This window comes from Dermacentor andersoni, chromosome 10 (assembly GCF_023375885.2).
Source record: "Dermacentor andersoni chromosome 10, qqDerAnde1_hic_scaffold, whole genome shotgun sequence".
NCBI lineage: Eukaryota > Metazoa > Arthropoda > Arachnida > Ixodida > Ixodidae > Dermacentor > Dermacentor andersoni.
This window is the reverse complement of record NC_092823.1, coordinates 121,397,841-121,423,186: the sequence shown is the minus strand read 5'-3', so window position 1 is coordinate 121,423,186 and position 25,346 is coordinate 121,397,841. Positions and strand designations below refer to the sequence as shown.

Genomic DNA, 25,346 nt, shown 5'->3' with positions numbered 1-25,346 from the left:
AGTTGCTGATACCTTGTCTTTCATTCTTTACAAAGTTGTTCCACGGAATTTTGAGAACAGCAGCCCACAAACAAATGTAACGAACAAAAAAAAATGGCTGTGGCTTAGCTAAGGTTAAGCCCAGGATGCGAAGCATACTAGCCTTTATTTTAGTTGTTGAACCACTGTTTAGCCTGGTGAACTGCTGTTGCTTGGCTATATTTGGTTCGGCTAGACGAAGAAACAACTCATGCGTTACTCTGCTTCGCCTTCAAGAGTGGAACGCGACAGCGTTCCCGTCGACCCGCCAAGGGGTGTAAGACAATGGGCTACGGCGCAGCGACTACGCGCCCCGCATTGGACGCGGTGAGCGTCGAGCAACGCAGCGTTCGGCGCGGCAACGAAATGTGCGCCTGAGCAAGCGACGCACGCCTGAGCCTTAGAAACAGCTCGTTTCTAAGGCAACACCGCATTCACTAGAGGCGCTTTTGTACCGCTTTGAAGCATCGTACTCGTGGCTCAGTGGTAGCGTCTCCGTCTCACACTTCGGAGACCGTGGTTCGATTCCCACCCAGCCCATCTTGCAAGAGTTAGCCAAAGCCACCTAGAAACAAGCGCAGCTGCTTATATACCGCCGCGACGCCGCCAGCGACGGCGCGAGTTGGAGCCCCGTTTCTCCTCTGTCGTGACGTCACGGTGTCACGTGGTCAGCCTTGAAGGCGACGCCGCGAGCGACGGCGCGAGTTGGAGCAACGCCTCCTTATTATAGGAGGCGTTGGTTGGAGCCCCGTTTCTCCTCTGTCGTGACGTCACGGTGTCACGTGGTATGGCATGGGGTCAAAGGTCATTGAAGGCGACACCGCCGCGCCTGAGGAGCTGGGTTGAGCTCTAGTAATATGCTTCCCATAAAAAAAGACACCGACAGCACATATATTTCACATTAGCTCTTCTGAGACTGAAATATTAAAATTGCGAAACAATAACAGGAGATAGACCCACGCAAGAGGCCGCGTTTCTACCACCAAGCTCGCCTTCGTGCATAGCGTTCGCCGCCAGCGTTTCCCAGTAAACATTGCGGTTACATAAGCCACAGTTGCCGGGAAGCGTGCAAAGCAGCGAGGGATCTTTGAATGCTGTCGCGTTCCACTCTTAAAGGCGAAGCTTACAGGTTCTCCAAATTTTTATTTGGTCTTACCGAGGAGCAATTAGAACGCATGCGAGAGCTAGCGCCTACAAGGAACGCGCGGCGAAAAAAAAAATCAACAAAAGGTAGTCTAATGCTTTCGCAATCCCACACATAAGCCAGTCATAAGTGTCTCAACGTTTGTGCAGATACGTTACGCTTACTAAGTGGAACCTATGCGCAAACAAGGTTAAAAAAGTAGTACAACACTCAACCCGCGCATGTATTGTTCTTTCAGCTTACGAACACGGCGGCGAGAGACCGATGAGAAATAACGCTTAAACGTGGCTCATCAATTTCGTCCGCCTTCGCTTCTTGGAAAGAACGAATTGGGGGCAGGTTGAAGTGGACCGAAAAAAGAAACGGTAAAGAAAAAGTGGTTTTGTAAAATGCTTTTTCCCCCAGAAGCACAAATGGGGCGAACTGCGAACGATTTGCCCTGCGAACGCATTTCATGCGCGGCCATTTGCTTTATTTTTTTTAGCTTCTCGTTATCCACTTACGCAACCTGAGAATACCGTATCACCGCAAATGTAAGAGACGCTTGAATAGAAGCACTCTGAATTTCGCAGAATTTCGCTGCGGTTCTCAAGTGCTTATCAGCGCAGGGGCGCAAACTGCTTATTGCAGTCATCTCATACTATGCTGACAAACCTAAACACAGAAATGAAAACGTTGCTGTCAGTATACCTTCACCCGGAAGCTGGAAAAACTACAAAAGTAAGAAAGAGTCGATGTCGTTTTTCGCATTTCATTTTTTTTTTCTTTCGAATTCTCTGCCGCTGTCTTGCATGATTTTTTTTTTTTTTTTGCACACTGTGCGGTTTGGAGATGAGTTGATGTATACACTGCATACATTGGTTGATATACAACATTTTAACAATGGTGCTTGTCTACTGTATGCATTATTTTTCGGGGTATCCACGTAATCACCCTTTAACTTGCTTTGTGTCTCAGGTTGAGTTTTGTACTATCGTGTTTGTTCATTTGTGTGAGAAGGGTGCATACACGTACATACAGGGATTTCTAAGAAAGCACAGCGCGCCCTACTGCGTCTCATTGGCCATAGGCAATGAGCCACTTAATTTCATGAACTGTATACGTGACCACTTGAACGATAATGAAGTTATATATTTAGTGTTTGATTTATCGTTGTAACGTTGAGGGATAAGAAAAGAGCAGATTGGGTGAGGGAATAAACACGAGTTAATGACATCTTAGTTGAAATCAAGAAAAAGAAGTGGGCATGGGCAGGACATGTAATGAGGAGCGAAGATAACCGATGGACATTAAGGGTTGCGGACTGGATTCCAAAGGAAGGGAAGCGTAGCAGGGGGCGGCAGAAAGTTAGGTGGGCGGATGAGATTAGGAAGTTTGCAGGGGCAACATGACCACAATTAGTACATGACCGGGGTAGTTGGAGAAGAATGGGAGAGGCCTTTGCCCTGCAGTGGGCGTAACCAGGCTGATGACGAGGATGATGACGATGATGATGATGATCGACTGATCGCTGTGCGGCCTGACTGACAGTTATATGTGGTCTACTGTACTATCAGCCACGATCACGAGGTGTTGTGCTTAAGCAGGGGCTTCACAATACTAACATGTTGACATATATATATATATATATATATATATATATATATATATATATATATATATATATCGAAACATGTTGTTTTCTTTCCGTTCCGAACTTCGCACTTTGCGGTGAGCTTTATTTCTAAATCCTCTTCCGTCTTCACATAGCTTCTCTCTCTTTCCGTATGCGTGTGTAATGTATAACGTAGGTAATCTTGTTATTGCTTGATTGTTGCTGTTTATGCACCCGTTTATCTTGTTTTCTTTTCTTTCTAATCCTATACCTTTATTTCATTTTTTTTTCATTATGGTTGTTTTACTCTTTCCTCGTTCTTTCACTCTTTTTGTTTCTCTGTGCGCCAGTATTTCCCTACGTGCGGTTGTTCTTGTACAGAAAGGACTGTAGATAGATTGATTGCTCAAATAAATAATAATAATAATAATAATAATAATAATAATAATAATAATAATAATCTCGTTGTTGCTGCTGCTGTTCCTGTCGTTATTGTAATTAGTACTATTATCAGTTACAATAAAACAGCGCCGGCTAAGTTCGCGTTGATGCGGTGTTCCGTAGCCTAAACCTTCGTCGCGTCTCTCTCCCGGAATGGAGAGATCGTCTCCTTCGAGTGGCCGTCGTCTCATGCCCGTATCCATCCACGTCTTCTTCTTCTTCCTCTTCTACCTCCTGTGCCAGTTCCCGGCCGGGTCATGCAAGATTCAGCGCACGTCGGAGACATGAAATGGGCTCCCGACCGGCACGAACGCAGACCCCTGCGTCTCTCCCATATTCCCAACTCCTGCCTTTCCCTCGAATCCCTATCTTCCCTGCTACTGGCTGCCCGCGCTGTTGCTTTTTCCCCGTGGCTCGCTAGCCACGGGGCAAAGCTGTCTCCTTTTTTTTTTTTTTTTGAGAAAGCATCATTTATATTTTATTTTTTATTACGCTCCATGTATTCGCTCAGTTCGCTCTATTTTTGGTTCGGATAAGAAGAGATAAAGCGAGATAAATTTTTCAATATTTTTGAGGACGATTTTTTCACGACAAGCACGAGAAAAAGAAAGTATAGGGGACCTTATCTTTTCTCAACATCCGTTGAAATCCCGTGACCTTCTTTAGAGAAAGCGTAGGATTAAGTTAAAAATCGCAGAGAAGTTGCATTACGTGAGTGGAGGTGGACACCTCGCCTATCCTCCTTTCGGTGTCAACGTTTTCTTCGCGTCTTATGTTTAAATTAATCTAATGAAAATAAGAAGTAAGAAATGGGAAGAAAATGTTTCCATTTCGTCGAAAGAACGCTGGAGGACTGAAGCCACTTTCATTTAGAGGATTTCTTTCTTTCTTTCTTTCTTTTACGGCTTAAGAGTTTTCCTTATCTCCCCAGTGGTGGCGCCATAAAGCGTTGTTGCCGGTCGTTGCACAACTTCTGCGACGTTCCTGCTCATTTCTTTTCGTTTTTGTTTTGTGTTCTATGGTTTTTCGAATCCTGAAGCGAATTTCCTCGAGTGACTCCAAATAACACCGCGCTCTCAGCGTACGTCTCGCTTGTTTCTTTTGGTTATTCTAATTTCCACCGAGTTCTTGTTGTATGTCGTTTATTTTTCTCGAGCGACGTTATATTACATTATATATACGTTTAAGAATATATTTCTGTCTCTTTAACGCGCTTGAACAGGAAAAGCGGAAAATGGTTCCGTACTTACCTGGAGTGCGCAATGTAATCCCGGAAGTTGAAAACTGTAAAGGTTCTTGCGTGGCACTAACCTCGACGAAGCGTTACAATGAAACATGTACGGTGCCATCATCGCTTTCAATGAAAGAAAAAGAAAGACAGCGAGAGAGAGAGAGATCGAAAAAAGAAGACGATGCAAATAATTTATTTTTGGAGGATGCCTTTCGAAAACTTTCCCTTAATTTGACTTTGCCGGCGGGTTCCCTTTGTGCTACCGCTTTAGATTTTAGCCACAGAAGCCAATTCTTATTTTATGAGCATGGCAAAAAGAATTGCGTACTAATATTCATATTTCTACTATACTCACATTCACCACAGTAATACTTATTCAATTATGCATTTATTTCTGGAGAATTAGCCGAAATAATGCAATTCAGTTTACATTTAGGTCTAATATTTCGATTCAGTTATTACCTTTAATTTGTTATTTTTTAGTGTTTACCAGTGTGTCTCACGCTTTACAACTATCGTGTAAATTTAAATGTTTTCAGGTGCTGACCTCATTTCGACATACGTGCACCCCTCAAAATTATTTGCTCTTCATGGACCCGTCTTACACCTCGATCGCTGGCCGATCACCCAGAGTGGAACATGCCACTACACTGAGGCACAACCAACCAATCAACTTCGTCTGCCATTCAGATGTTTTGTATATGAATTACATAACCATTTAGCAAGTTAATAAGTGTATTTCGTTTAGCGTATCTTGTGCTGCGTCGAAGTTACTGTCTCTATCCACTACTGCTGTGTTTTACACTAAGGCAAAAGTTTCTGCAAATATATAAGAATAAAGAATAACACAACTGTAGTTTTGTGCTGAACCACGCATATGCATCAATTCCAGTAGTTTCGTTTCTTTCTGTCAGTATTCGCTTCTGATGGATAGAGCTTCGTGCAATTGCTCTTTTCAGCCCTGTACATTAGTTGGGCTTAGTTTGCATGATTAGCCAGCTTATGTTGCGCTCCAGGTAGCTAGAAGAACAAAGCAGGCAGGTCTGAACTGTCTGCTAGCAGTCGTACGCAATCAATAAATACAAGTCGAACTGCAACTTTGAGCCAGCTCCGGAGATGCGCACTTGCAAATCACACCAAGAAGAATATGTGCTTTAGCAGACGACGAAAACCGCGCACTTGCAATATTGGAGGTTACTGACTTTAGTGAAATAAATTGCGGTGCTTAACTTCCCGAAACAGCACAGGTGAGGCGCCCGTCGTTTTATGCCAGGTACCTTTGGTTCACAGACATTTTGGGAGAGGGGCCCACACGCACTCATTGCTCCCTCTCTCCCCCTTTTCCTCTTTCTATTCCCCTTTGCCCACCCCCTGTGTAGGGTAGCAAACCGGGGGCCCGTCTTGTTGACCTCCCTGCTTTTCCTGTCCTTGCTCTCTCTCTCTCTCTCTCTCTCTCGCTTTGAGTGAGGGGGACGGCATCTGCTTGGTTTGCCCCCCTCCCAACCCCCGGCGTGATTACCACCCTGTCAACATTAATTATGATTCCTTTATGCACAGAGGTTTAATGATAAGGTGTTCACGTGCCAGAGGCGCAGAAGTGGCACTACATAGCACAAACGGTGATCACTGCAAAAGTAGAGCCCTTTTTTACTCGCAGTGTGACGACGCATCAATCGACAGCCGATACAATCACTGTTGAAATCATCTGCCAATCCAGTTCTTGTACGGAGTTTGGTATTCCCTATTACGCATGCGACGCACCTACCTTGACCATGTACAGAGTGTCCCAGCTAATTTTAGCCATAGGTTAAAAATATGCGGATGCCACGTACCTGGACAGAACCGAAGTAATGTTGTTTGCCGTCGCTTGGAGATACTCAGATTGATTTTTTTTTCATTCTACATAATTAAATAACTAGTGTTAATTAATCAACTTCTCAAGTATTACAGTTAGGTGAAAAGTGTCAATGAGGAAATTGTACGGTGACATGAAAAACTCCCGACACAGCTTTCTGTTGCTCAATACGTGCTACGTAAAAGTATTTTTCCAAGCGTGAAAGAAGCCGGCGAATACACGCAAGGTGCCTCGAAGTGCTAGTCAAGCGCCAATTTTGCGTGTATTCGCGGGCTTATTTCACGCTCGGAAAAACACTTTTATTTAGCACGTATTGAGCAACAGAAAGCTGTATCGGGAGTTTTTCATGTCCCTCTAAACTTTTCTCATTGACACTTTTTTCTGATTATAACATCTGAGAAGTTGCTTAATTAATTAATACTAATTATATAATCAGGCGGAATGAACAGAAATACCGTCAGTATCTCCAAGGGACGGCAAGCAACAATACGTTGGTTCTGTCCACTCACGTGGCGTTCGCATATTTTTTAACTCTGGCTAAAGTTAGCTGGGACACAGTGTATATTGCGCGTCCGGTACTCATTATGCCGCTTTCTTGACATGAAAAACTGGGTTTCTAAATTTGTGACATTTCCTTTGTGGGCACACCTCCGTTATTTAGCAAAGCGTAGGTGAACAAAATGGTAGCATAAAACGACATTCAATGGCTGACGAGTCAAATAAACGAAATGTTATTTTTGTGTGTTGCGGTAACGAAATGTACGTTAAGAGTAAAAGAGTGTCTCTCGGCGTGAATCAGTGAGGAGTGATTGAGTAGTAAGAATAGGGTAAGCTTGCGAGTCTTCTTCAAATGTTACCAAATGTTTGCGGAAAATCGCCGATATTTACGCAAAAACAAAGACAAAGAAAGCCGAAGTAAATGTTGACATTCTATTCCACGTCGTAATTATCTTGAAAATTTTCGAACTTCTCCAGCGAAAGTGTTTTAAGCATTGATATTTAGCACACAAACCAATAATTTACGGGGCATCAACTGACAGCAAATCAAGACGAGGACGCCTGGGAAAAAAAATTAAAGAAAACGGAGCCGGAATATTCCCGCACTCGTCTGCTTTCCCTAGATCCCTTTCGCGCGAAATGACACTTTAATTAGTCGACGCTGCTAGCCCCACGAGCTGATCGGGGCCATGTCGGCGCGTTAAGGTCATCGAACGTAAGACCACCTATATCCTCACCTATTTCTTTTTTCTTCTTTTTTCATTTCATATGCGCCGGGCTAGGTCCCTGAGATCTCGAAGTCTCCTTTCGCGTTATCTTGAACTAAGAAAAGGACACGGGATTTTTTTTAGTGCAATGATTAATAGGAGAGGTTGGTTCCTCTATGGCGGTAGCGGCTAGTCCTTGTGACTTATAGCAAAGGAAAAAAATACGCGAAAAGAGAGCGAATAACGTTACAAAATATGGCGCTCAGTAAAGCCTCAGATCTATAAAAACAATACAGTCCAACAGTACATGAATCACAAAGTTTTGTGCATGAGTTTCGTACACATGCGCATATATAAAGTCGAATATTTTGAACGGCGAAAACATAGAACGCAAGCAATTACGCCGCAAAATACAGAACCCAAGTAATTACACATAGCGTAAAGAACACGATAACCCAACAAATCAAACTTTAACATATTTATATCGCTCATTTAACTTATTAGGATAAGCTGAAATTTAACATTTCCCCCAATACGATTGTGTCTTCGAAAAACTTTCTCAAACGAGATGTACTCATTTCTGAAGTGCCGCTGTTGGCCATGGACCAAGTATCTTTTTTAGTGTGAATGGTCTTCTATCTAAAAACAGCAAATTTGCTTGCGGTACCCTTCGTTGTGGATCATATTTGTTTCACTCGAGGAGGAGATGGTGCACGTCTTCGCCTGGATGGCCGAGAGTACACTGCGGACTAGAGGCACGTTTTATCCTGTACAAAAATGTCTCGCGTGAATGCAGTAACAAGTCGCAGACAGTTCACTAACGCTTCGAATTTTCCGCTTTCTCTCAGACTTCACGAAATTGATAGGTTTGTACATGGGTCTGGAAAATATCGCTCCGATTTCTCAGATTGCCGATCAAACCGGGAAGCTTTGCTGAGACGACAGGATATCTGTCTCAGGAGCACACGGATTTCACTGCGCAAAAGAGGAAGAATAATCGTCTCCGCGTTATTGTGCGCCCGATTGGCAACTACTGCGTCCGCTGTAGTGTTACCAGGAATATTGCAGTGTCCGGGTATCCAATGAAATACAATTACGTGATTGACTGCGCTTGTTTCTGCGTGTTATTTCAGCGTCTCATACAATGGCAAAGTGTTCATTCTTCTTATTGCTTTGCAGTAATACGAGAGCGGGTAGCACGTTTTATGTTCTCTTTCATAACTTGCGAAATCAGGCACGCGTGAACGCGTTGAAGCAGAAGTATCACGTAATCTCCTCTCACTGTAACAACTAATTGCAAAAGGAAAAAAAAAAACACTTCGATTACGCCTTTCTTCAGGAGACAAAGCGACATGGGAAATAATTATGCAAATAGACAAAGCAAGTGGCGAAATTCGCCATTGTTTCATTTTGTGAAAAAGAAAATAATTATTGCGTGCATACTCAAAAAAAGCTTTTGCATCCTTCGAGGCCTAGATCATGTCGAGCAACAAAAATGTTGATCAATACTGCGTGCGTTTCCTCAATTTAACACCTTGAGCTCGCTACTTTTCTGTCAAGAATGATTTGGTGGGCTGGTAGGCACATAGCGTGATTTCTCACAGGGAAGTACTGGTTTCACGAAAAAAAAAACAATGTACGCAAGGTTTATTACGACTACGGTTGTGGGACTAGAACAAAACTAAATAGTCCGAATATTTTTTTTTAGAATGCAGCTATCAAATAATCGCATCAAATGTATCTTATCACGTCATATCATGTCATATCAATAGAAAGAGTTGAAGTAATTGAATTTTACTCATTTAGCTGACTAAAAAGAAATCCATGTGCGAGCTAGTATCGCCAGACGAGGAAAAACGCATTACTAACATTCAAAAAAAGGAGCCGCCTAACCTTTCTTTTTTGTTCTCCTAAAAGGCCCATTACAAGGTCGGGATATTGCAAACAAACTAACAAATCCAATATTCCATCACGCAGCGTCAATCGTATCTGCAAACTATCACACCGACGTACTCCGCCAAAGCGGCGGTAAAACGAAACGAAAGCCAGCGCACGCCATCATTCTTAGGGCATGCGGTCTTCTAGCCGACAGAGACAACTTGGTATATACGTTTTACTTATCAAAGTCACGCTTCCCGACTACGAACCACAAATATAGGTTCACAGTCGGAAAACTCGTCCTGGCCCGGGAGCCGAACCCACAACCAAGGCCAGCACGAGGGGGGAGGGAGAGGGGGCAGGAGGAGGAGAGGGTCGATCTGCTGTCATAGTTGACCAGTAGGCTGGCAGATTGCACGCTTGTTTTGAATGCGTTGAATCACAGGACACCCGCCACGGCCCCGTGATACGAGCAGAAAACGCGCAGAGAATTTCGGAGACTAAAAAAGTGGAATTTCGCACCATTCCTATATAGAGGCAATTGTGGCGCTATACTGTCTTCGGTAGCTGCAAGCTGGAAGGTTCAGCTAGCATGGGAACGATCGTTAAATATATGGGTCTGCCCAAACTTAGTACGTCCGTCTTTTTAAACGGTTTCGTGGCTCTGCAAACTCTTCATTTTTTTTTCTGTTACAGTATGCACCGTCAAAAATAATTAACTAGACATCGTTAAAACTGTCCGACGGCAGCATACGAACACAGGGCCTCTTGCACAGAAGCGTGATGTGCAAATCATCACGTTGTGGACGTACCTGGACAAGCGAAACTACACTTCAATTAACTGCGGTTATGCGTGTGCGCAGAGCAGAGCCTTATTGCCTGCTCCGTTTAAAAAAAAGAAAGCATATAGTGCTTTCAAATTAAAGCCAATGAAGGCAGATGAAGCGTAATAAACGAATCCAGAAGCACGAAGACCGGATAAATCCATGCAGTAACCATTGTTTCCATGGCGACTGAACGATCGCAGCGCCAAGTTCCCTCTAGTGATGACTGCAGGAAATTTTACGCTTCTTTCTTCACCGTCGTCAGGACTCGTGACGTAAGCTTCAATATAGGAGAAAGAAAGGGATGAATATCGCATTCGGGCGCTGCACGGTTGAGGCAATGGAAAGGAGAATTTGGGGAGCGGGGAGGGTGTAGTCGGCCTCCTCGCACCATAGTTTCACAAAATTACCGTCGCCTCGATATCCGCCGTTACTTAACGATTTCTTTTCACTTTTCTTTTTTCGACAGAACGCTTCCTCAACGGTGCTTTGCAGTTTTACCTTCTTTCCCCATTGAGAATATGCCGGAGGTTGAGAAGGAAGCCACACACAGACGATTTGAAAAACCCTAAACCCCTTGTGCATTCTTGCATCCAAAAGTTTTGGACTGGTCCTGCTGAGAAGTCCGTTCCGTGAAATAACAAGGCTAGAAAATTATGTTTAGATTTTTGTACCTGAATTAATAAGAAGGCGGACAAATTACATTTAGTTTCGTGCAGCTGAACTAAGAAGACAGCAGAACACGGAAGTGCCCGGAAAATGAGAAGGCTGGTGCGGCTCATCGTTTTACGTTAACTTTCCTTTTTTTTTAACTTCGAATGAGCAGAATGAAAAGAGCCGCCGAAAGAGAGACCTTAACTAACGACCCTTGATTATGCAACTGAATAAAGAAGGTGACTTTTTATGTTTTGTTTCATTGGGCCGGGGTTTAAACGGAACACACTAGTATATACAAACAGGCGCATAAAAAGATTGAGAGCGCCGCTTTTTACGTCTGCCCAATAATCGGAAAAAAGAACGAGGACACAACAATGGGTATTTGAGCCTTCACAAATGAGCCATAGCGCCCATAACGGAACGAGTAAGCCGTTTATTTTATATCGAGTTATTTTTTGTCTTCCCGTCATTTCTGGTAATGGAAAACAGAAGAATACAAGCAAATGAAGAAGAAAAAAGAACAGCCACCTTCTCTCGTTGAATTTTCGTCTGGAGAAACCGGGCTTAATATACAATGGGTATGCGCGCCTTGACTAATGAACTACGTTTTGCTGTATAAGTGAGGAAGAAACCCAGTGGTTTTTCATTTCGAAGAACGCAAACCGGAAGAAACACAAGAGGGGAGGAAGAATATTTTTTTTTTACTCTGTGCCAAACTTTGAGGAATTAACGGCTATTCGTAGCATCTGGAACAAAGCCTCGCGTACCAAGCAAATAACCCTAATTCGCATCCGGTCTTTGAAATGAAAAAAAGAAACAATAACGGAGAAAAGAATTAAAAGAGCGATAACGTGAAGGCACAATATGTTCTCCTTGCCATTCAAGTCTCGAAACAATGGCACGTTTATTAGCTACGAGAACTCGTCTGGTAACAAATGAAGTTTCATGAATGAGAAAGAACTCCTCTTTCCACAAATGAAAGTCGAGACATCAGGAAAGAAAGAAGCGAGGAAGAAAGGAAAGCAATCAATTTAGAAGGAAAGAAATAATAAAGACAAAAATATAAAGATAGAGAAAGGCCCCGTTCATATGAAAGAGAAGAAAAAAAAGACTCAAAGTAAAACTAATTTAATAATATTCTTAATTACTAACCATTTCTCTTTACACCGAAAACGCACGCAAGCCCGCTACACGAGAGACGTCACAGTTGAAATCTCCGGATCGATTTCAACGTCTAGACGTGAATTTTGGTTTCCTGTACCATGCTTACGTATATGGGAGCACTGCCAACGGCGCCGAGAATGATTCTCTTTTGAATTTTTAGCTTCATAGAGCTCTCTATTAGCAACCTGAAACAATACCTGAAGCAATAGATTTTTTTTCCTGCAAGCGCTCCTCCTCTCTCAGCAGAATGTTCATCAAATCTCCGATAAGCCATCTAGGATTAACTTTATCGACTTTAAATCCATTGTTGTTGTTTTTTCGCGCAGGCAAACTGTGTGCCATCCACGGCTCTAATGTAGATTATCTCCATAAGTTTCAGAAAAGTGTTCGGAAGGTTGCACTGCCCCAGAGTTGCCCCATCGTGGTGAATTTTTCTCGTTTCCCTTGTGTGCTATGGCAATTAGCTTACTGCTGTCATGGCGCCGCCCAATGTAATATTTCTCATTAGTTGTTCCCTCCATTCCTTTTTTTTTCTTTTTGCTGGGTGTCGTTTTTGTTTTCTTTCGTATAGTCAGTCCTGGTCGTTTGTAAGACCTATGTTTTGAGGGAGCAACCACAACAACGACATCAGCTCATGACCTGGAGCTCATGACCTGGAGCTGATGACCTGGAGCTCATGCTCGGCAACGCAACGGGTGGCTAACTCTCCCCGTCAACATTTGAAAAGAAAGATGAAGAGAAAGATGTTGCTAATTCGCTTATCGCTTGTGAAACAGTTCTTAAACGTTCTCGTAAGCGACAAGAACATCAGCGTAAAGGCCTCGCTCAGATAATGAATTTTGATCCCAACCTAATGAGAAAAACGGCTAAGCTCTGTTTTTGGGGGGCAACCACAAAAGAGCCAGGCGCCATTATGAAGCAACTGAAAATATTCCGGGAGATTGTGTGTTTGTTTGCGCGTCCCTTTGTTTGTTTGTTCTCGCTTGTTTGTTTGTTTGTTTGTTTCTTTGTTTGCTTGCTTTTTTTGTAACACGTACAGACTGCAGTTCCACTCCGCGAGACGTAAATAAACTCCGCGCGGCATGCACTTCGCACCAGATGTCGCCCCGGCTTTTTCTCGCGAGCGATCGCACGAGTTCGCAAGGCCGCCCTTCTTTCTTTTTTTTCCTCCGATCGATCCCTGCGCTCGGTTATCGGGCGCTTCTTTAATTACAGACGCAACAGCTGCTGCGCCTTAAGCAGTCGTCGCCCCAGAAGAAAACGAGGGAACCGCCGGAACGAAAAGATCCCTCCACCATTCCGGCATTCGTCTTCGGCTCATTCTCACATCCAATCGACCTTCGTCGAGTTCCTTTCTTGCTTTTTTTTTTGTGTACGTCGTCTCGAAATATTGGTGAAGGCGTATAAAATTAGTTTGACATGGTGCCATCGCAGCGTTCTTAATTTTCTTTGTTTAATGACGAACCAGAGCAGTGAGAGAGAGAGGGATGCAAATGAGAGAAAGGGAGGGAAGTCAATCAGAGTTAAAGCCTCCGGTTTGCTACCCTGCACTAGCGGAAGGGAGAGGGGAAGTAAAGGTGGAAAGAAGAGCGGGGACAAAAAGAAAACAATCGTGAAAAGAAAAAAAGAACAGTGGAATATGAACGCATACGTTGAGAAAAATCAATAATTTTTTTTTTTACTATATTGAGTGAGTGACCTTTTTTGTGTGTGGGAAGAACATTGACGCAAGAAAGAACGAAAAGGACAGCGCAAATGCCGGATATCGACTTAAAGGTCGCACATTGGCACGACGAGAAGGAATAAGTAAAAAAAAAAAAAATTATCCGCATGCTTGACGACAAGGCAACGACGACTCACCGATCGCGTAAAAATGAAAAAAAAAATCGAGAGTAATTGTGACGCCTAAACTGGCCTAAACTCATTGGAGGTACCAAAGGGGGGAGTGGAGGGAAGGAGAGGGGAGGAGTAGGGGAGGGAGTTTGGTTGTCCCCTCGTTCTTCCTGAGACATGAGGCGCTTTAGCGCTGACAAAATTGAGCGTACGATTGCTTCTTTTTTTTTATCGGGTTCTACTTACCAGAAATATTGTTACGTAAGAAGACGGGATCGATACCCAGCACCTCCACCAGATATGTTACGTAAGAAGACGCAGATGAAACGCTATATACAAGTATATTCACAACGTAATACGCCGCACTTGGCCAAGAGGCAACAGCCCGCGCTAGCCTCCAATCGTCGTCGTCGTCTTCTTACTGCTCGCCTTTTCGTGATCGGTAATACTATTCCGTAGCAACATTATTATGAGGCACGCCATAGTAGTTGACTCCGCATTAATTTTTCACCGACTCGGGTTCTTCAACGCGCACCGAATGCGCGATACAGGGCTGCTATTGTACTTCGCCCCCATCGAAACGCGGCCACCACACCTTGGCAGTGCAACGCCTTCTCGTTCCTACTTGCCCCTTGTTTGCACGCCTGTCTTTCAATAACATGAGTTAATGAATATCATATGAAGGCAGGGGATGACGAAGAAAAAGCATAGTAGAAGTAACACATTCTTTTTCTTTTGCTGAAATCTAGAGGTAATTATGGAGAAGGTATACAATGTCAAAAAGACAGACTTTACATTCCTAATTCAAAAAAGAAAGAGGGCGAGCCACATGAAAGTGCATGAAAATGCATAATCCGTAACTGATGCATAATTTACGATGCATTCGAATTAAGAAAGACATCTGATTTCCCGTACGCTTTGTTGTCGGATGACATCGCAATGGATGGCTATGGTATCTGCGAGTGTCGCGTTTACGTGCTGCTAACGAGAGCCCGGTTTTGGAGCCCACCACCTCGAGCTCGGCATCACAATGCCAGGCCACTAAGCCTGCTCGCGAAGCGTGTAGCGTCCTTTTAAGTTCAATTACAAAGCTTTCTTTTAAACGATGCAAAAAAGTGGTGACCCGCAGCTCTTCTTCGACAGAACTGCGCAGCCTCACATATTGCGCGCGCGCGCTCTCTAAAGATGGTTTGTTGTTTTCGCTCCTTCCATCCAGATATGTAAGGTTCGCTAAATCGTAGTGCCCGGCCCAATCGGGCCAACTCGCTCCAAATATTCCAGATAGCTTTCTGACCGCAGTAAGAAAAGGAAGGAAGGAAAGCGAAAAGCAGAAGGCAGGGAGGTTAACCTGAATAACGTCCGGTTGGCTACCCTACATAGGAGAAATGGGACTGCAGTAAGGAATTTGCTTTCTGATATAAAGAAACGACGCAAAAAATAAACTGCACCGTCTCGCAGAATCGAATTCCTGGTTGCAGCGGCCAGTGATGAGTCCTGATTCTCATTTCAAGACGTCTTTGATTTCACGCTCGCCGGTGCGAGTGCCCCCTTCCCATTAAAAAGCCAACATCAAGCAAGCAATGCGTTTACGCAGAAAGCTCGGCACGTAGCCTGAAAAGTAATTACTGCTTGTATTCCCTGGCGAGACGGGTGGCTGGTACTGCAGGGCAGCAAATCGAAAAGTCTGGCGCCGGTATTTAAAACGGAAAACATCGACCGAAAAGAGCGTCTGCTTTACTTCGCCGTCTGCGTCCTCTTGACTGAAATTGATTGCGACTTCGTGGTTCTGAACGACAGCATCAGGCGGTCTCCATCTTCCGCATGACTCAAGAACACTGGCACCTTTAGAGAGAGAGAGCGTGTGTGTATCTGTGTGTGCGTTTGTGCGTGTGTACGGGCGTGATCGCATGCTTTGCTCGTCCGTCTTTGATCATATATTACACATCAAGGCACACTGTTATTACTCACTGCTTATTATACACTCAAGTCTCCCTCTATCGTTGTAAAGCAATAACCGTTACTCACAACGGTGTCTCTCAGGTCCTCGGAAGCATAGAGTACAACATGGCAATGTAGCCAACTTTCCTGACGATGTATTCGCTCCGCTAACCACCGATCACTTTTTCAGTGCAACCTGTTCGTCGGAATTGAGCACCCGAGCATTTCCTAAAAAAAAAATTACGAGTAATCGTGTTTCAGGATATAATCAGTTACGCGGTTAGCTTGATAGAAGAGACACGTCGTGTTTGATGTTTCCGCGTTGCCAAAGGTGGATAGCTCCTGAACTTATTCCATTTTGTCTCGAAGGCCGCACAATTGAGAAGTGTCATACCTGAATTTGTGTAAGTTACAGGGTACGTATACCGAGTTAGCTATTCAGCGATAAGCGTCCGCTTACCTGAGAATAGCCTAACGTTATAACTTGTGCGTTCGAATTGTTGGTCTTCTATTACGCTCTAGATTGTGTTTAATAAACATTGAATTCGCGGGAAAATAGGCCACCGAGAAGCCGGCACACCAATCTTCAAACTTGTCCAATGACGAAAAGATCTAGCGAAAAAAAAAAGGAAAAAAAGAAAGAACAAAAGGCAGGAAGGAAGAAAGTATGGCGGATACCCGCTTGCAGTAGCAATCAGTTTAGGCGAGGATGTCATTGGTGCTTGCGAAAAACGCTGTTGTTGTTCAGCAACCATTTGCATATGTAGTGCATTCGACCAAGTTGGACACATTTTCACAAGAAATGCCTCCTTCAGCACAATCTTGTGGCGCTCGAACATGCGGATCGGACGTATGACGAAGACGAAATGACAACGACCGCATGATGAGAGACGATGACGGAATGACGGCAATGGGATGACGAGGTCACTATGACCACCAAGCAATGCCGACGGTGGAATGAGGACGATGACGTGACAGCCATGGGATGACGACGCTGGAATCACTACGACAGGATGACGACGACGAAAGACCATGATGGCACGACGACTGCAGCATGACAGCGCGGAGTGACGGCGCTGAAATGTGCACTGCGGTGTGATGACTGCGACACGACGACAATTGTATGACTACGCTGGCATGATGACGACGGCCTGGCGACGACGACAGGTCAACAAATTGGTGATGATGCTCGAATATAATAACTGTACCAGTGCGACGGCACGATGACGTAGGGATGACAATACCAGGATGACCCACGATGGAATGATGGAACGACGAGGAAAATACGACTACGACGGCATCGCCACACCGGTAAGGCCACGAATGCATGGCGACGACGTCATTATTAGGACAACGTAATGACGACAGTTTGATGACTACGGAATGACGACGGCTGACGATGACGACGGAATGACGATGCAGTGACAACGACAATGTGAAAATGGAGGAGCGATGACGACAGCGTGACAACGAAGAAATAATCGCAATGGAATGCATGCGATGAAATGACGACGAAGGAAGGACAATGAATGACTGCGGCGTGTTTGCGTTGGAAACCACGTCCGCGCACATCGCATGGCACCCAGAGTCGTCACTTGTTTGCCTTTTATCTGGTGATTGGCTCCATGATTTTCGGTACCGGCCAATCGTGCGATAAGCAGCCGGCCGCCAACGAACGAAAAGTGAGAGAAAGAGACAAACAAAGCTTCGCTTCAAAATAGCGGAGAAATGGAGCATCCTTTAACTCTGGCATGACCTGCTAACAATATGCATAGTACATTCAAACAACATTTATAGCTAAATGCTCTGGACTTCCCAAACTCTTCGATGTACTGGTAAACTTCTTTGTAAAAGTCGCGTACCGTACCGCTCACAATAGAGCATGGCTACGCCATTTCATCAAAGGAAAGCTTTCATTTACAGGAATTCAATATACATTTTTTTTAATAAGTCGCTAATTACTTTGTGACATTATATGAATATGTTCGACGGCAGCTAACCTTATTGGGCCGAGGTTCGTGGCATGTAAAGGTGGAGAGTGTCCAATGCCGCCGTCACCTCCCTTGTCGTCAAAATTTTTGGTTCGTTTACAGGAACTGCATCACTGTTTCCTTCGTTAACAGTCGCTTCATCGAGGACCTATAGATGGCTTTGAAGACATCGTTGGTCGTCATGCATTTACGATTACATCATGACTTTGTCACCAAGAACAACAGCGGCAGCCGTCGCACCCACTGATGCGCCATAACAAGAGGCATCGACGACAATGAGGTAGTAAAAAAAAAAAAAAAAAAACCTTGGAGACGCAAAAGCTCTTTCATTGTTTCGAACGCGCAGCACGCATCGCAATAACAGAAGGGCGTTTGATAATTTTGTTGGCGACTACTCCGGAAATAAACTTCCGGCATATATTCGACACAAATCCGGAGCGTTTCTGTATCCGCTTGGCATAGAGTTTCTCTCTATAACACCTGATGGGAAATCTGGCGCTACTGTCTACGGGAGTTTCCTAAGGGGCGCTGTGACGTCACGGGAATGACTGTATATGTGCCTGCGAGGCTTGTGTTGGCTCGTGTTGTAAGAGGCTTCATCTAAAACGTGGATATGGCTATACAAATAACACGTTTCTAAGGTAAAATCTTCATAAAAAGGTTTTTTATACATCTTCCAATGAAGCTTACTAACCTACAATGCATAACCAAGTGAAGAAAAGAAAGAACAAACGAGAAACTGTTCCAAAGCGAGCACGAATTTTATCGTCTGTCCTTTAACTTTAGCGGCCCGCTGATACATTTTACGTTTCATATAATTATACTTGCAATAACAAATTCTCATAATGGAACAAAACATGTTTTTGCGTAATAATAAAGCTAAAACAGCTTTTTATGTGCTGTTTTAGTAGAAAATGGATAATTGTGACAGATGGAACGGTGCTTGCTAGGCGCGTCTTCGAGGCGTCCTGCTGGCTCTCCTAGAACGATGTCAATCCGAAGCCACAATATATACCGGCATTCCCGTGCATACGACAGCGCAGAATTGCCAGATATCCCTCATAGGTAATATAGTAAGAAACTCTATGGAATCAGGCAAGTCTTTATCCTTCACGACGACGCTCACTTTGCTTCTGAAATGTTATATTTGCATAATGAATTCCACCACTTTCGGCCACAGGAGCTGCTTCCAGAGAGTTGCGCGCTCTGATGATTTCGATTTATTGGCCTGGATGAAAACCGCTCTCCGCAGACAATAAATCGTTTCAACGATTAAAGAATGATAATGCGAGATGGTATGAGCGCATTCCAGCCATAAACCACTTTTCGAGAATATGCCGTGAACAGCCACAATAGAAACACATACACACAGGCACGCACACGCACGCACCACATATGTCAACAGACCGGCATGTTCTGCCGTTTCTTCGACTGCACACAAGTCACTAAACGAAGAAAAATAATGCGAGCTGTCGCATCAAACACAAAACCTACTTAATGTCAATACGCGTATACCATATAACTTTCATTTTGTATAAGCAGTGGAGATTTAGCGGTAAATGCGAAAGCAATGTATTAGTATTGCGTCGTACTTCTTTGAGGTCCCGGATCCTTCACAAACCACGTTTAATACATTGCAAGATGTTGTTCACGAGCTCACTCGACAGGCGTCCTGGGTCTTGAAGAAGCGAACTGATGGTGGTTCGGAGGGGACCATCATATGTGTGTGTGTGTTGACACACCCACACAGGCATTGACACTCCTAATGCTGACGCATTAAAACGTTGTTAAGGCGTGTGTGATTCATAGCTTACCGGCAAAGCACAGATGTGCTGCTCAGTCCTATAAGGGCCGCTTGGGAGCATGTGTTCTACCTTCTCCCATGAATGGTCGATGTTAGCGAGATGGAAGGGTCACAGATTGAATAGAAGGCTTAGAAAGCGCATAGCAGTGGTTAATCAGGAAATTGAAGACCATTGTCGGGTACTGTGCAAGCAGCAATGGGATGAAGTGTGCAATTCTATTGATGGTCGCATTAAGAGGGGAGGCGCCTGGAGTTTGCTCAGACATTTACTAGATGAGACAAACACTAAGTCTAATCAGAGGACTGTGATAGGTAAGCTGGTCCATCAGGCGTGTCGGGACTCCACGGAGCAGCAGTTGCTGAAGGATTTGGCTGAGAGATACCTTCCGTTGGAGACCTGGCACGATCCACCTGACGTGATTTGGGAATATAGTGGAGACGAAAATGCAGCTATGGACGCGGAATTTACTGAAAGTGATATAAGGATGGCGCTGCAGAATCTTAATGGTCGATCGGCATCAGGGCCGGATGGCATTACGAATAAAATGCTACGGAATTTAGACGATGGGTCAATTGAGTGCCTTACGCGGCAGATCAATTGCCTATGGAAGGAAGGCTCTTTCCCGGAAGAGTGGAAACTTGCAACTACTGTTCTGATACCCAAACCGGGGAAGGCCATAGGGCTTGAAAATCTCAGACCCATTTCCCTGACGTCGTGTTTGGGGAAAGTCGCTGAGCATGTCATTTTAAATAGGCTAACGTGTTATGTAGAGGGCAATGGGGTCTTACCGCACTCGATGATAGGATTTCGGCCCGGCCTCTCAACTCAGGATGCTATGATCAGGATTAAGCATCAGATCCTTGACCGGCAGACAAGGGATACTAAGGCACTAATTGGACTTGATGTGGAAAAAGCTTTCGATAAAATCCGACATTCTTTCATTCTACGGGTGCTATCGGACTTGAATTTGGGGCAGCGGCTTTTCCATTTTGTCAAGGCTTTCCTTACGGATAGAAAGACATGTCTCAGGTTTGGGGAGATAAAGTCGGAACTCTTTAAATTGGGTTGCTGTGGTACTCCACAGGGATCCGTACTCTCGCCTATGTTATTCAATCTGGCGATGTCGAAGTTGGCTAATAGACTGGACACTGTCCAGGATATTGGCTATTCTATCTACGCGGATGACATTACTATATGGAGTGTCGGTGGTAGTGATGGAGAGCTTGAGGCTAGGCTGCAGCAGGTGGTAACGCTTACGGAGGAGTATCTGGGTCTCATGGGGCTCAAGTGCTCCACTAAAAAGTCGGAGTTGTTGATCTTCAAATCTAAGAAGCTAGGTCGAAGGCCGAGGGGTTGGGTACCGGAAGTTGAGCTTTGCATTAGAATTCATACTAGGGAAGGGTCGGTTATACCCAAAGTTGAAGCAATCAGGGTCCTAGGTTTTGTACTTGAAGCAAACGGATCGAACATTAGAACTATTCAGCGTATTACCAAGAAGACGGAGGAGGCCATAAGACTTATAAGAAGGATCTCTAATAGGCATAGGGGTTTAGGAGAAGAAGGTGCAATGCGCTTAGTTCATGCATTTATTATGTGTCATTTCTCGTATGTAGCAGCTATGCTAAATTGGAATAGGGGGGAGAAAAATAAATTGGAAGCATTAATCAGAAAAGCCATCAAGGCTGCGCTTGGTCTGCCTATGACTACGTCAAACGATATGTTGTTACAACTGGGTTTGCATAATACTTTAGATGAAATTGCTGAGGCTCAACGTACCGCACAGAGGGAGCGGTTGCTAGGTACACCAGCGGGTAGGTATATTTTAGAGTCAATTGAAGAATCCGTGGCTGTGTCGCACGATAGGGCGCCCCTACACGAGTTGAACGTGAACCTTAGGGCAAATATCATGGTTCGTCCGTTTCCGCGGAATGTGCACCCCGTGCACAATGTAGGGAGGCGGGTCGCGAGAGCTAGGGCTTTGTTGCGAGAGGCAAAGGATCAGGAGGAACAGTCTGCGTTTGTTGACGCCGCATGGATTAATGGTAAAAATGCTTATTCGGTGGTGGTGGTAGGTGGCAAAGGGAGCGTTAGAAATGCTGCTTCCATTTATACCAAAGATCCGGGGGTTGCAGAACAGGTGGCTATTGCTCTAGCACTAATTGATTCAAGAAGAGTTTTGGTGTTTAGCGACTCGCGATCTGCGATTACAGCCTTCTCGAGAGGACTTGTTGCGAAACCGGCTAACAGACTGCTGCAGGGTAGGGATATCACTTCGCATACAGTTACTTGGTTCCCAGCGCACATGGGGACAGTGGAGGGAGCCCCGCGTAACCTCAACGAGGTGGCGCACAGGGAGGCACGAGGATTAGTGTGCCGTGTACTCCCTGAAGGGGCTGGATCTCCCGCTCCTGAGTACAGGGACCAACTGTTAACCTACAACGACATCACCAAGCACTATTACTTAGGGCGCAGGGCATTCCCGCTGCCACATCCTAAATTAAATAGGCCGCAGGCGGTTACATTACGGCTTCTGCAGACACGAACGTACCCTAACCCGGTCATCATGAATAAAATTAATCCGGACTGCGGGGTTTCAGTCTATTGTAGTAAGTGTGGGGGTTTGCTCGATTTACAACACATGCTGTGGCGCTGCTTGGCGTTGGCCGGTGATGGCTCTCGAGGTGAACAGTGGTGGCAGCGCATGCTGCACAGTGAAGTGCTGGCGGACCAACTCAGGGCGGTCCAGAGGGCCCGTGTGATGGCAGAGGGGCTCGGCCTCTCTGTACCGACGTGGGAGCGGCCCGCATCAGTCCCAGACTGATCCCTCAGGACCAAAATAAAGTTTTTCATACCATACCATACCAGTGTACGCATCTTTCAACTTGAGACGATGGATCAGAAACTATGTACGTCGCGGCCAGCAGCAGCAGAGATTGGAAACGCCACATGGAGGCGAACAATACCTGCGACATCGCGTGGTAAATTTTGTTACACTATCTCCACAGCAAAAAGAAAGAGATGTGAGAGGACAGATAGTTCATTATTCTTAAGTTTCACATCACTCCTCTTCATCAAGAGTTATTGCCAAGCGCGTGTAGGCTGAATTATAAAAATGCAGTGTTCATTTCCTTTTCGCTCGAAGGAACGCAACGATAATATTGTCTATTTTTTCGTTATTTGTTTATGGTAGTCAGGTCCTTAGTGGGCAACTCAACCTCGCCTCTACAAGCACAACGTTACGCTATAATTGGATTTTGCTAATACACTGCATATTATCAACGCACTACAGATAACTTTCGTTCTATAAATCCAGAAACTGCAACCAAAACTACGTGCACACCAGAACTTACTCAAAATTCTGACCATTTTCCTCCCAGACCGGCTCCCGCTCTTGGCTTCCCGCAGACGTGAATTAACTTTTCCGGACTAGCTTGTGTACTGTTTCGCAAGCTCCGAATCGATTATTACTGCTGGTATCGCGCTGTTTGCCCATCGTGAAACATACGAGCACCGTAATATGTTGAATAAATAAACATCATTCGTATGCTGATTTTCGATTTACTAAAGCAAGAAGTGCTGCCTTCAGATTTTGTGCTGCACTCTTTGATTTCTTCCACGGTCGCGTGTACAGTTTCGCCCGCCCCCCACCCCCCGTAAACATTTCTGATGTTCCTTAATTATTCAATATAAGAGCCAGTGCGCCAGTTGGACTCCTTCGTGCATTGCAAAAATAAAACGAACATATCTTTTTTTTTTTCGTGGTTTACTTAAACCGCGATCTGCATAATACAGGAACGACAGTGCGTGCTTCGCCGAAGAGATTGCACAAGTTCTTCGTCCATACGAGCAGGCTTCGTTATATTCGGATTTGCCTCATTAGAGGCCGAACATGTGGGCTCAAGAATTTCGCCGGCGACGAATATCTCCGAGTGCTTCGAAAGCTGAGTTCCCTCCGAAGATAATGAGCATATATTAGGAATTTGCCAGAGTTAACCGCGAATGAATGGTATCCTTTACAATATATATATATATATATATATATATATATATATATATATGTATATATATATATATAGAGAGAGAGAGAGTCATATTCTGAGAAGCCAACAAACACTGACACCAAGGACAACATAGGGGAAATTACTTGTGCTACTAGGACACATAGAGAGAGAGAGAGTGAGAGAGAGAGAAGAATACAGGAAGGCAGGGATGTTAACCAGTCGATAACTAGGACACATAAATACCCAAGAAAGTGGATGGGGAAACAGCGCCGCGGTAGCTCAATTGGTAGAGCATCGCACGCGAAATGCGAAGGTTGTGGGTTCGGTTCCCACCTGTGGCAAGTTGTTTTTTCATCCACTTTAATTTCGATTAATTTATAGTTTCTTTATTTCATTTCTTAAGCACAAGTAATTTCCCCTATGTAGTCCTTGGTGTGTTTGTAGGCTCCTTTTGATATGACTAACAAAAAAAATCGGGTCCCTCGGTTAACCCCCCTCTCTTCTCGTTTATATATATATAAATATATATATTTCAAAGCGCCGAAGGTGAGTCAAAGATTAGAATCGTATTTCGTTTTAGAGGTTAGCCATCCACAGCTATTCAAAGAACGCTTGCCAGACTTAGAAAGGGCACAAATGTTCTTCCTGACTTCCTTTGGTTACATTTTTTTTATAGTGGGAAGTGTAGGATAGCCAACCAGGCGCATTTCTGGTTAGCGTCCCTGCCTTCTCTGCACCTTTCCTCCTCCTCCCTGTTCCTCCCTCCTCGCATGAGTCCACTGACAGCTTCCATCTTCCAGAACGCCTCAAGGCGTTTGCATCGCTTAATGTAAACACTTTTTTTTGCGCTTTGCCAATAACAGCGTGTGCACACAACACACTTCATCTGCTCCTCAAAGGCCAAAAAGCAAACAATAAATGCATGCCACAGCGAGGTATGAAGCTTCGAAAACCTGCCTGCACTGTCTCCTAATGTTGTCGAGCACCCCGGGTGTTGACTTCGCGTGCCTCCATGTGGCTCTGCCGACGTTCTGGAAAAAAGAATCTCATTGCAGCACGAATACAGCAACGAACTCAAAAGCGAACGTGTGTGTGTGTGTGTGTGTGTGTGTGTGTGTGTGTGTGTGTGTGTGTGTGTGTGTGTGTGTGTGTGTGTGTGTGTGTGTGTGCGTGTGCGTGTGCGTGTGTGTGTGTGTGTGTGTGTGTGTGTTAGAGATAGAGCACAGCCTGAAGCAAATTCCTCTTATGCCCTGGTGACAAAACGAATGGAAAACATGTGTAGAACATTTCGACGCTGCTGAACAGTCGTGTTTTTCTTGGAGACTTCGGAATTTTCCTTCAAAATACAACGAAAACCAGTACAGGTGATATGATGGGCTAGACAGCAATTCTAGGCATTGAAGACGAGCTTCCGTGGCTGCAAAATGGTGGGTTTTGTTCACCTACAGGCCTCGTTTTTTCACAAGTCGGAAGAATCGACGGATCGACCAAAGAGACTCACCTGAAAGAAGAAGAAGAAATAACACGCAATTCTAACTGGGCTTGCGAGTGCAAGGCTTTTATTCTTTGTTGCACTTTTATACCGCTGATCCTGCATTCGAAAGCTATGATGACGGGTGTGCGTTGGAAAGTACTCAGTGGTCTTCGCAGACAGCCCCCATGCGTCTCCGTTTAAATCTCGTCTTACCAGGAGCCAAAATAATATCGCTTGACAAGTACGAGGATTTGGTAGACTGTTGCTATCCGTAGACAACGATAGCATTACAA

The 25,346-nt window shown here is 44.6% G+C and overlaps 1 protein-coding gene and 1 long non-coding RNA gene across 4 annotated transcripts in view; one reads left to right on the top strand and one right to left on the bottom strand.

Moving 5' to 3' along the window:
* Positions 1 to 25,346, top strand: part of Nmdar1 (NMDA receptor 1) — a 156,058-nt gene that overhangs the window by 67,075 nt on the left and 63,637 nt on the right. The window lies entirely within an intron of this gene.
* The window catches only part of LOC140213741 (uncharacterized), a 56,905-nt gene that overhangs the window by 5,304 nt on the left and 26,255 nt on the right, over positions 1 to 25,346 (bottom strand). Inside the window, exons 2-3 of the long non-coding RNA XR_011890664.1 lie at positions 24,537 to 24,610; positions 4,448 to 4,551 (exon numbers count right to left, since the gene is read on the bottom strand). This is a non-coding gene — a long non-coding RNA (uncharacterized lncRNA). The remainder of the gene's footprint in view (positions 1 to 4,447; positions 4,552 to 24,536; positions 24,611 to 25,346) is intronic.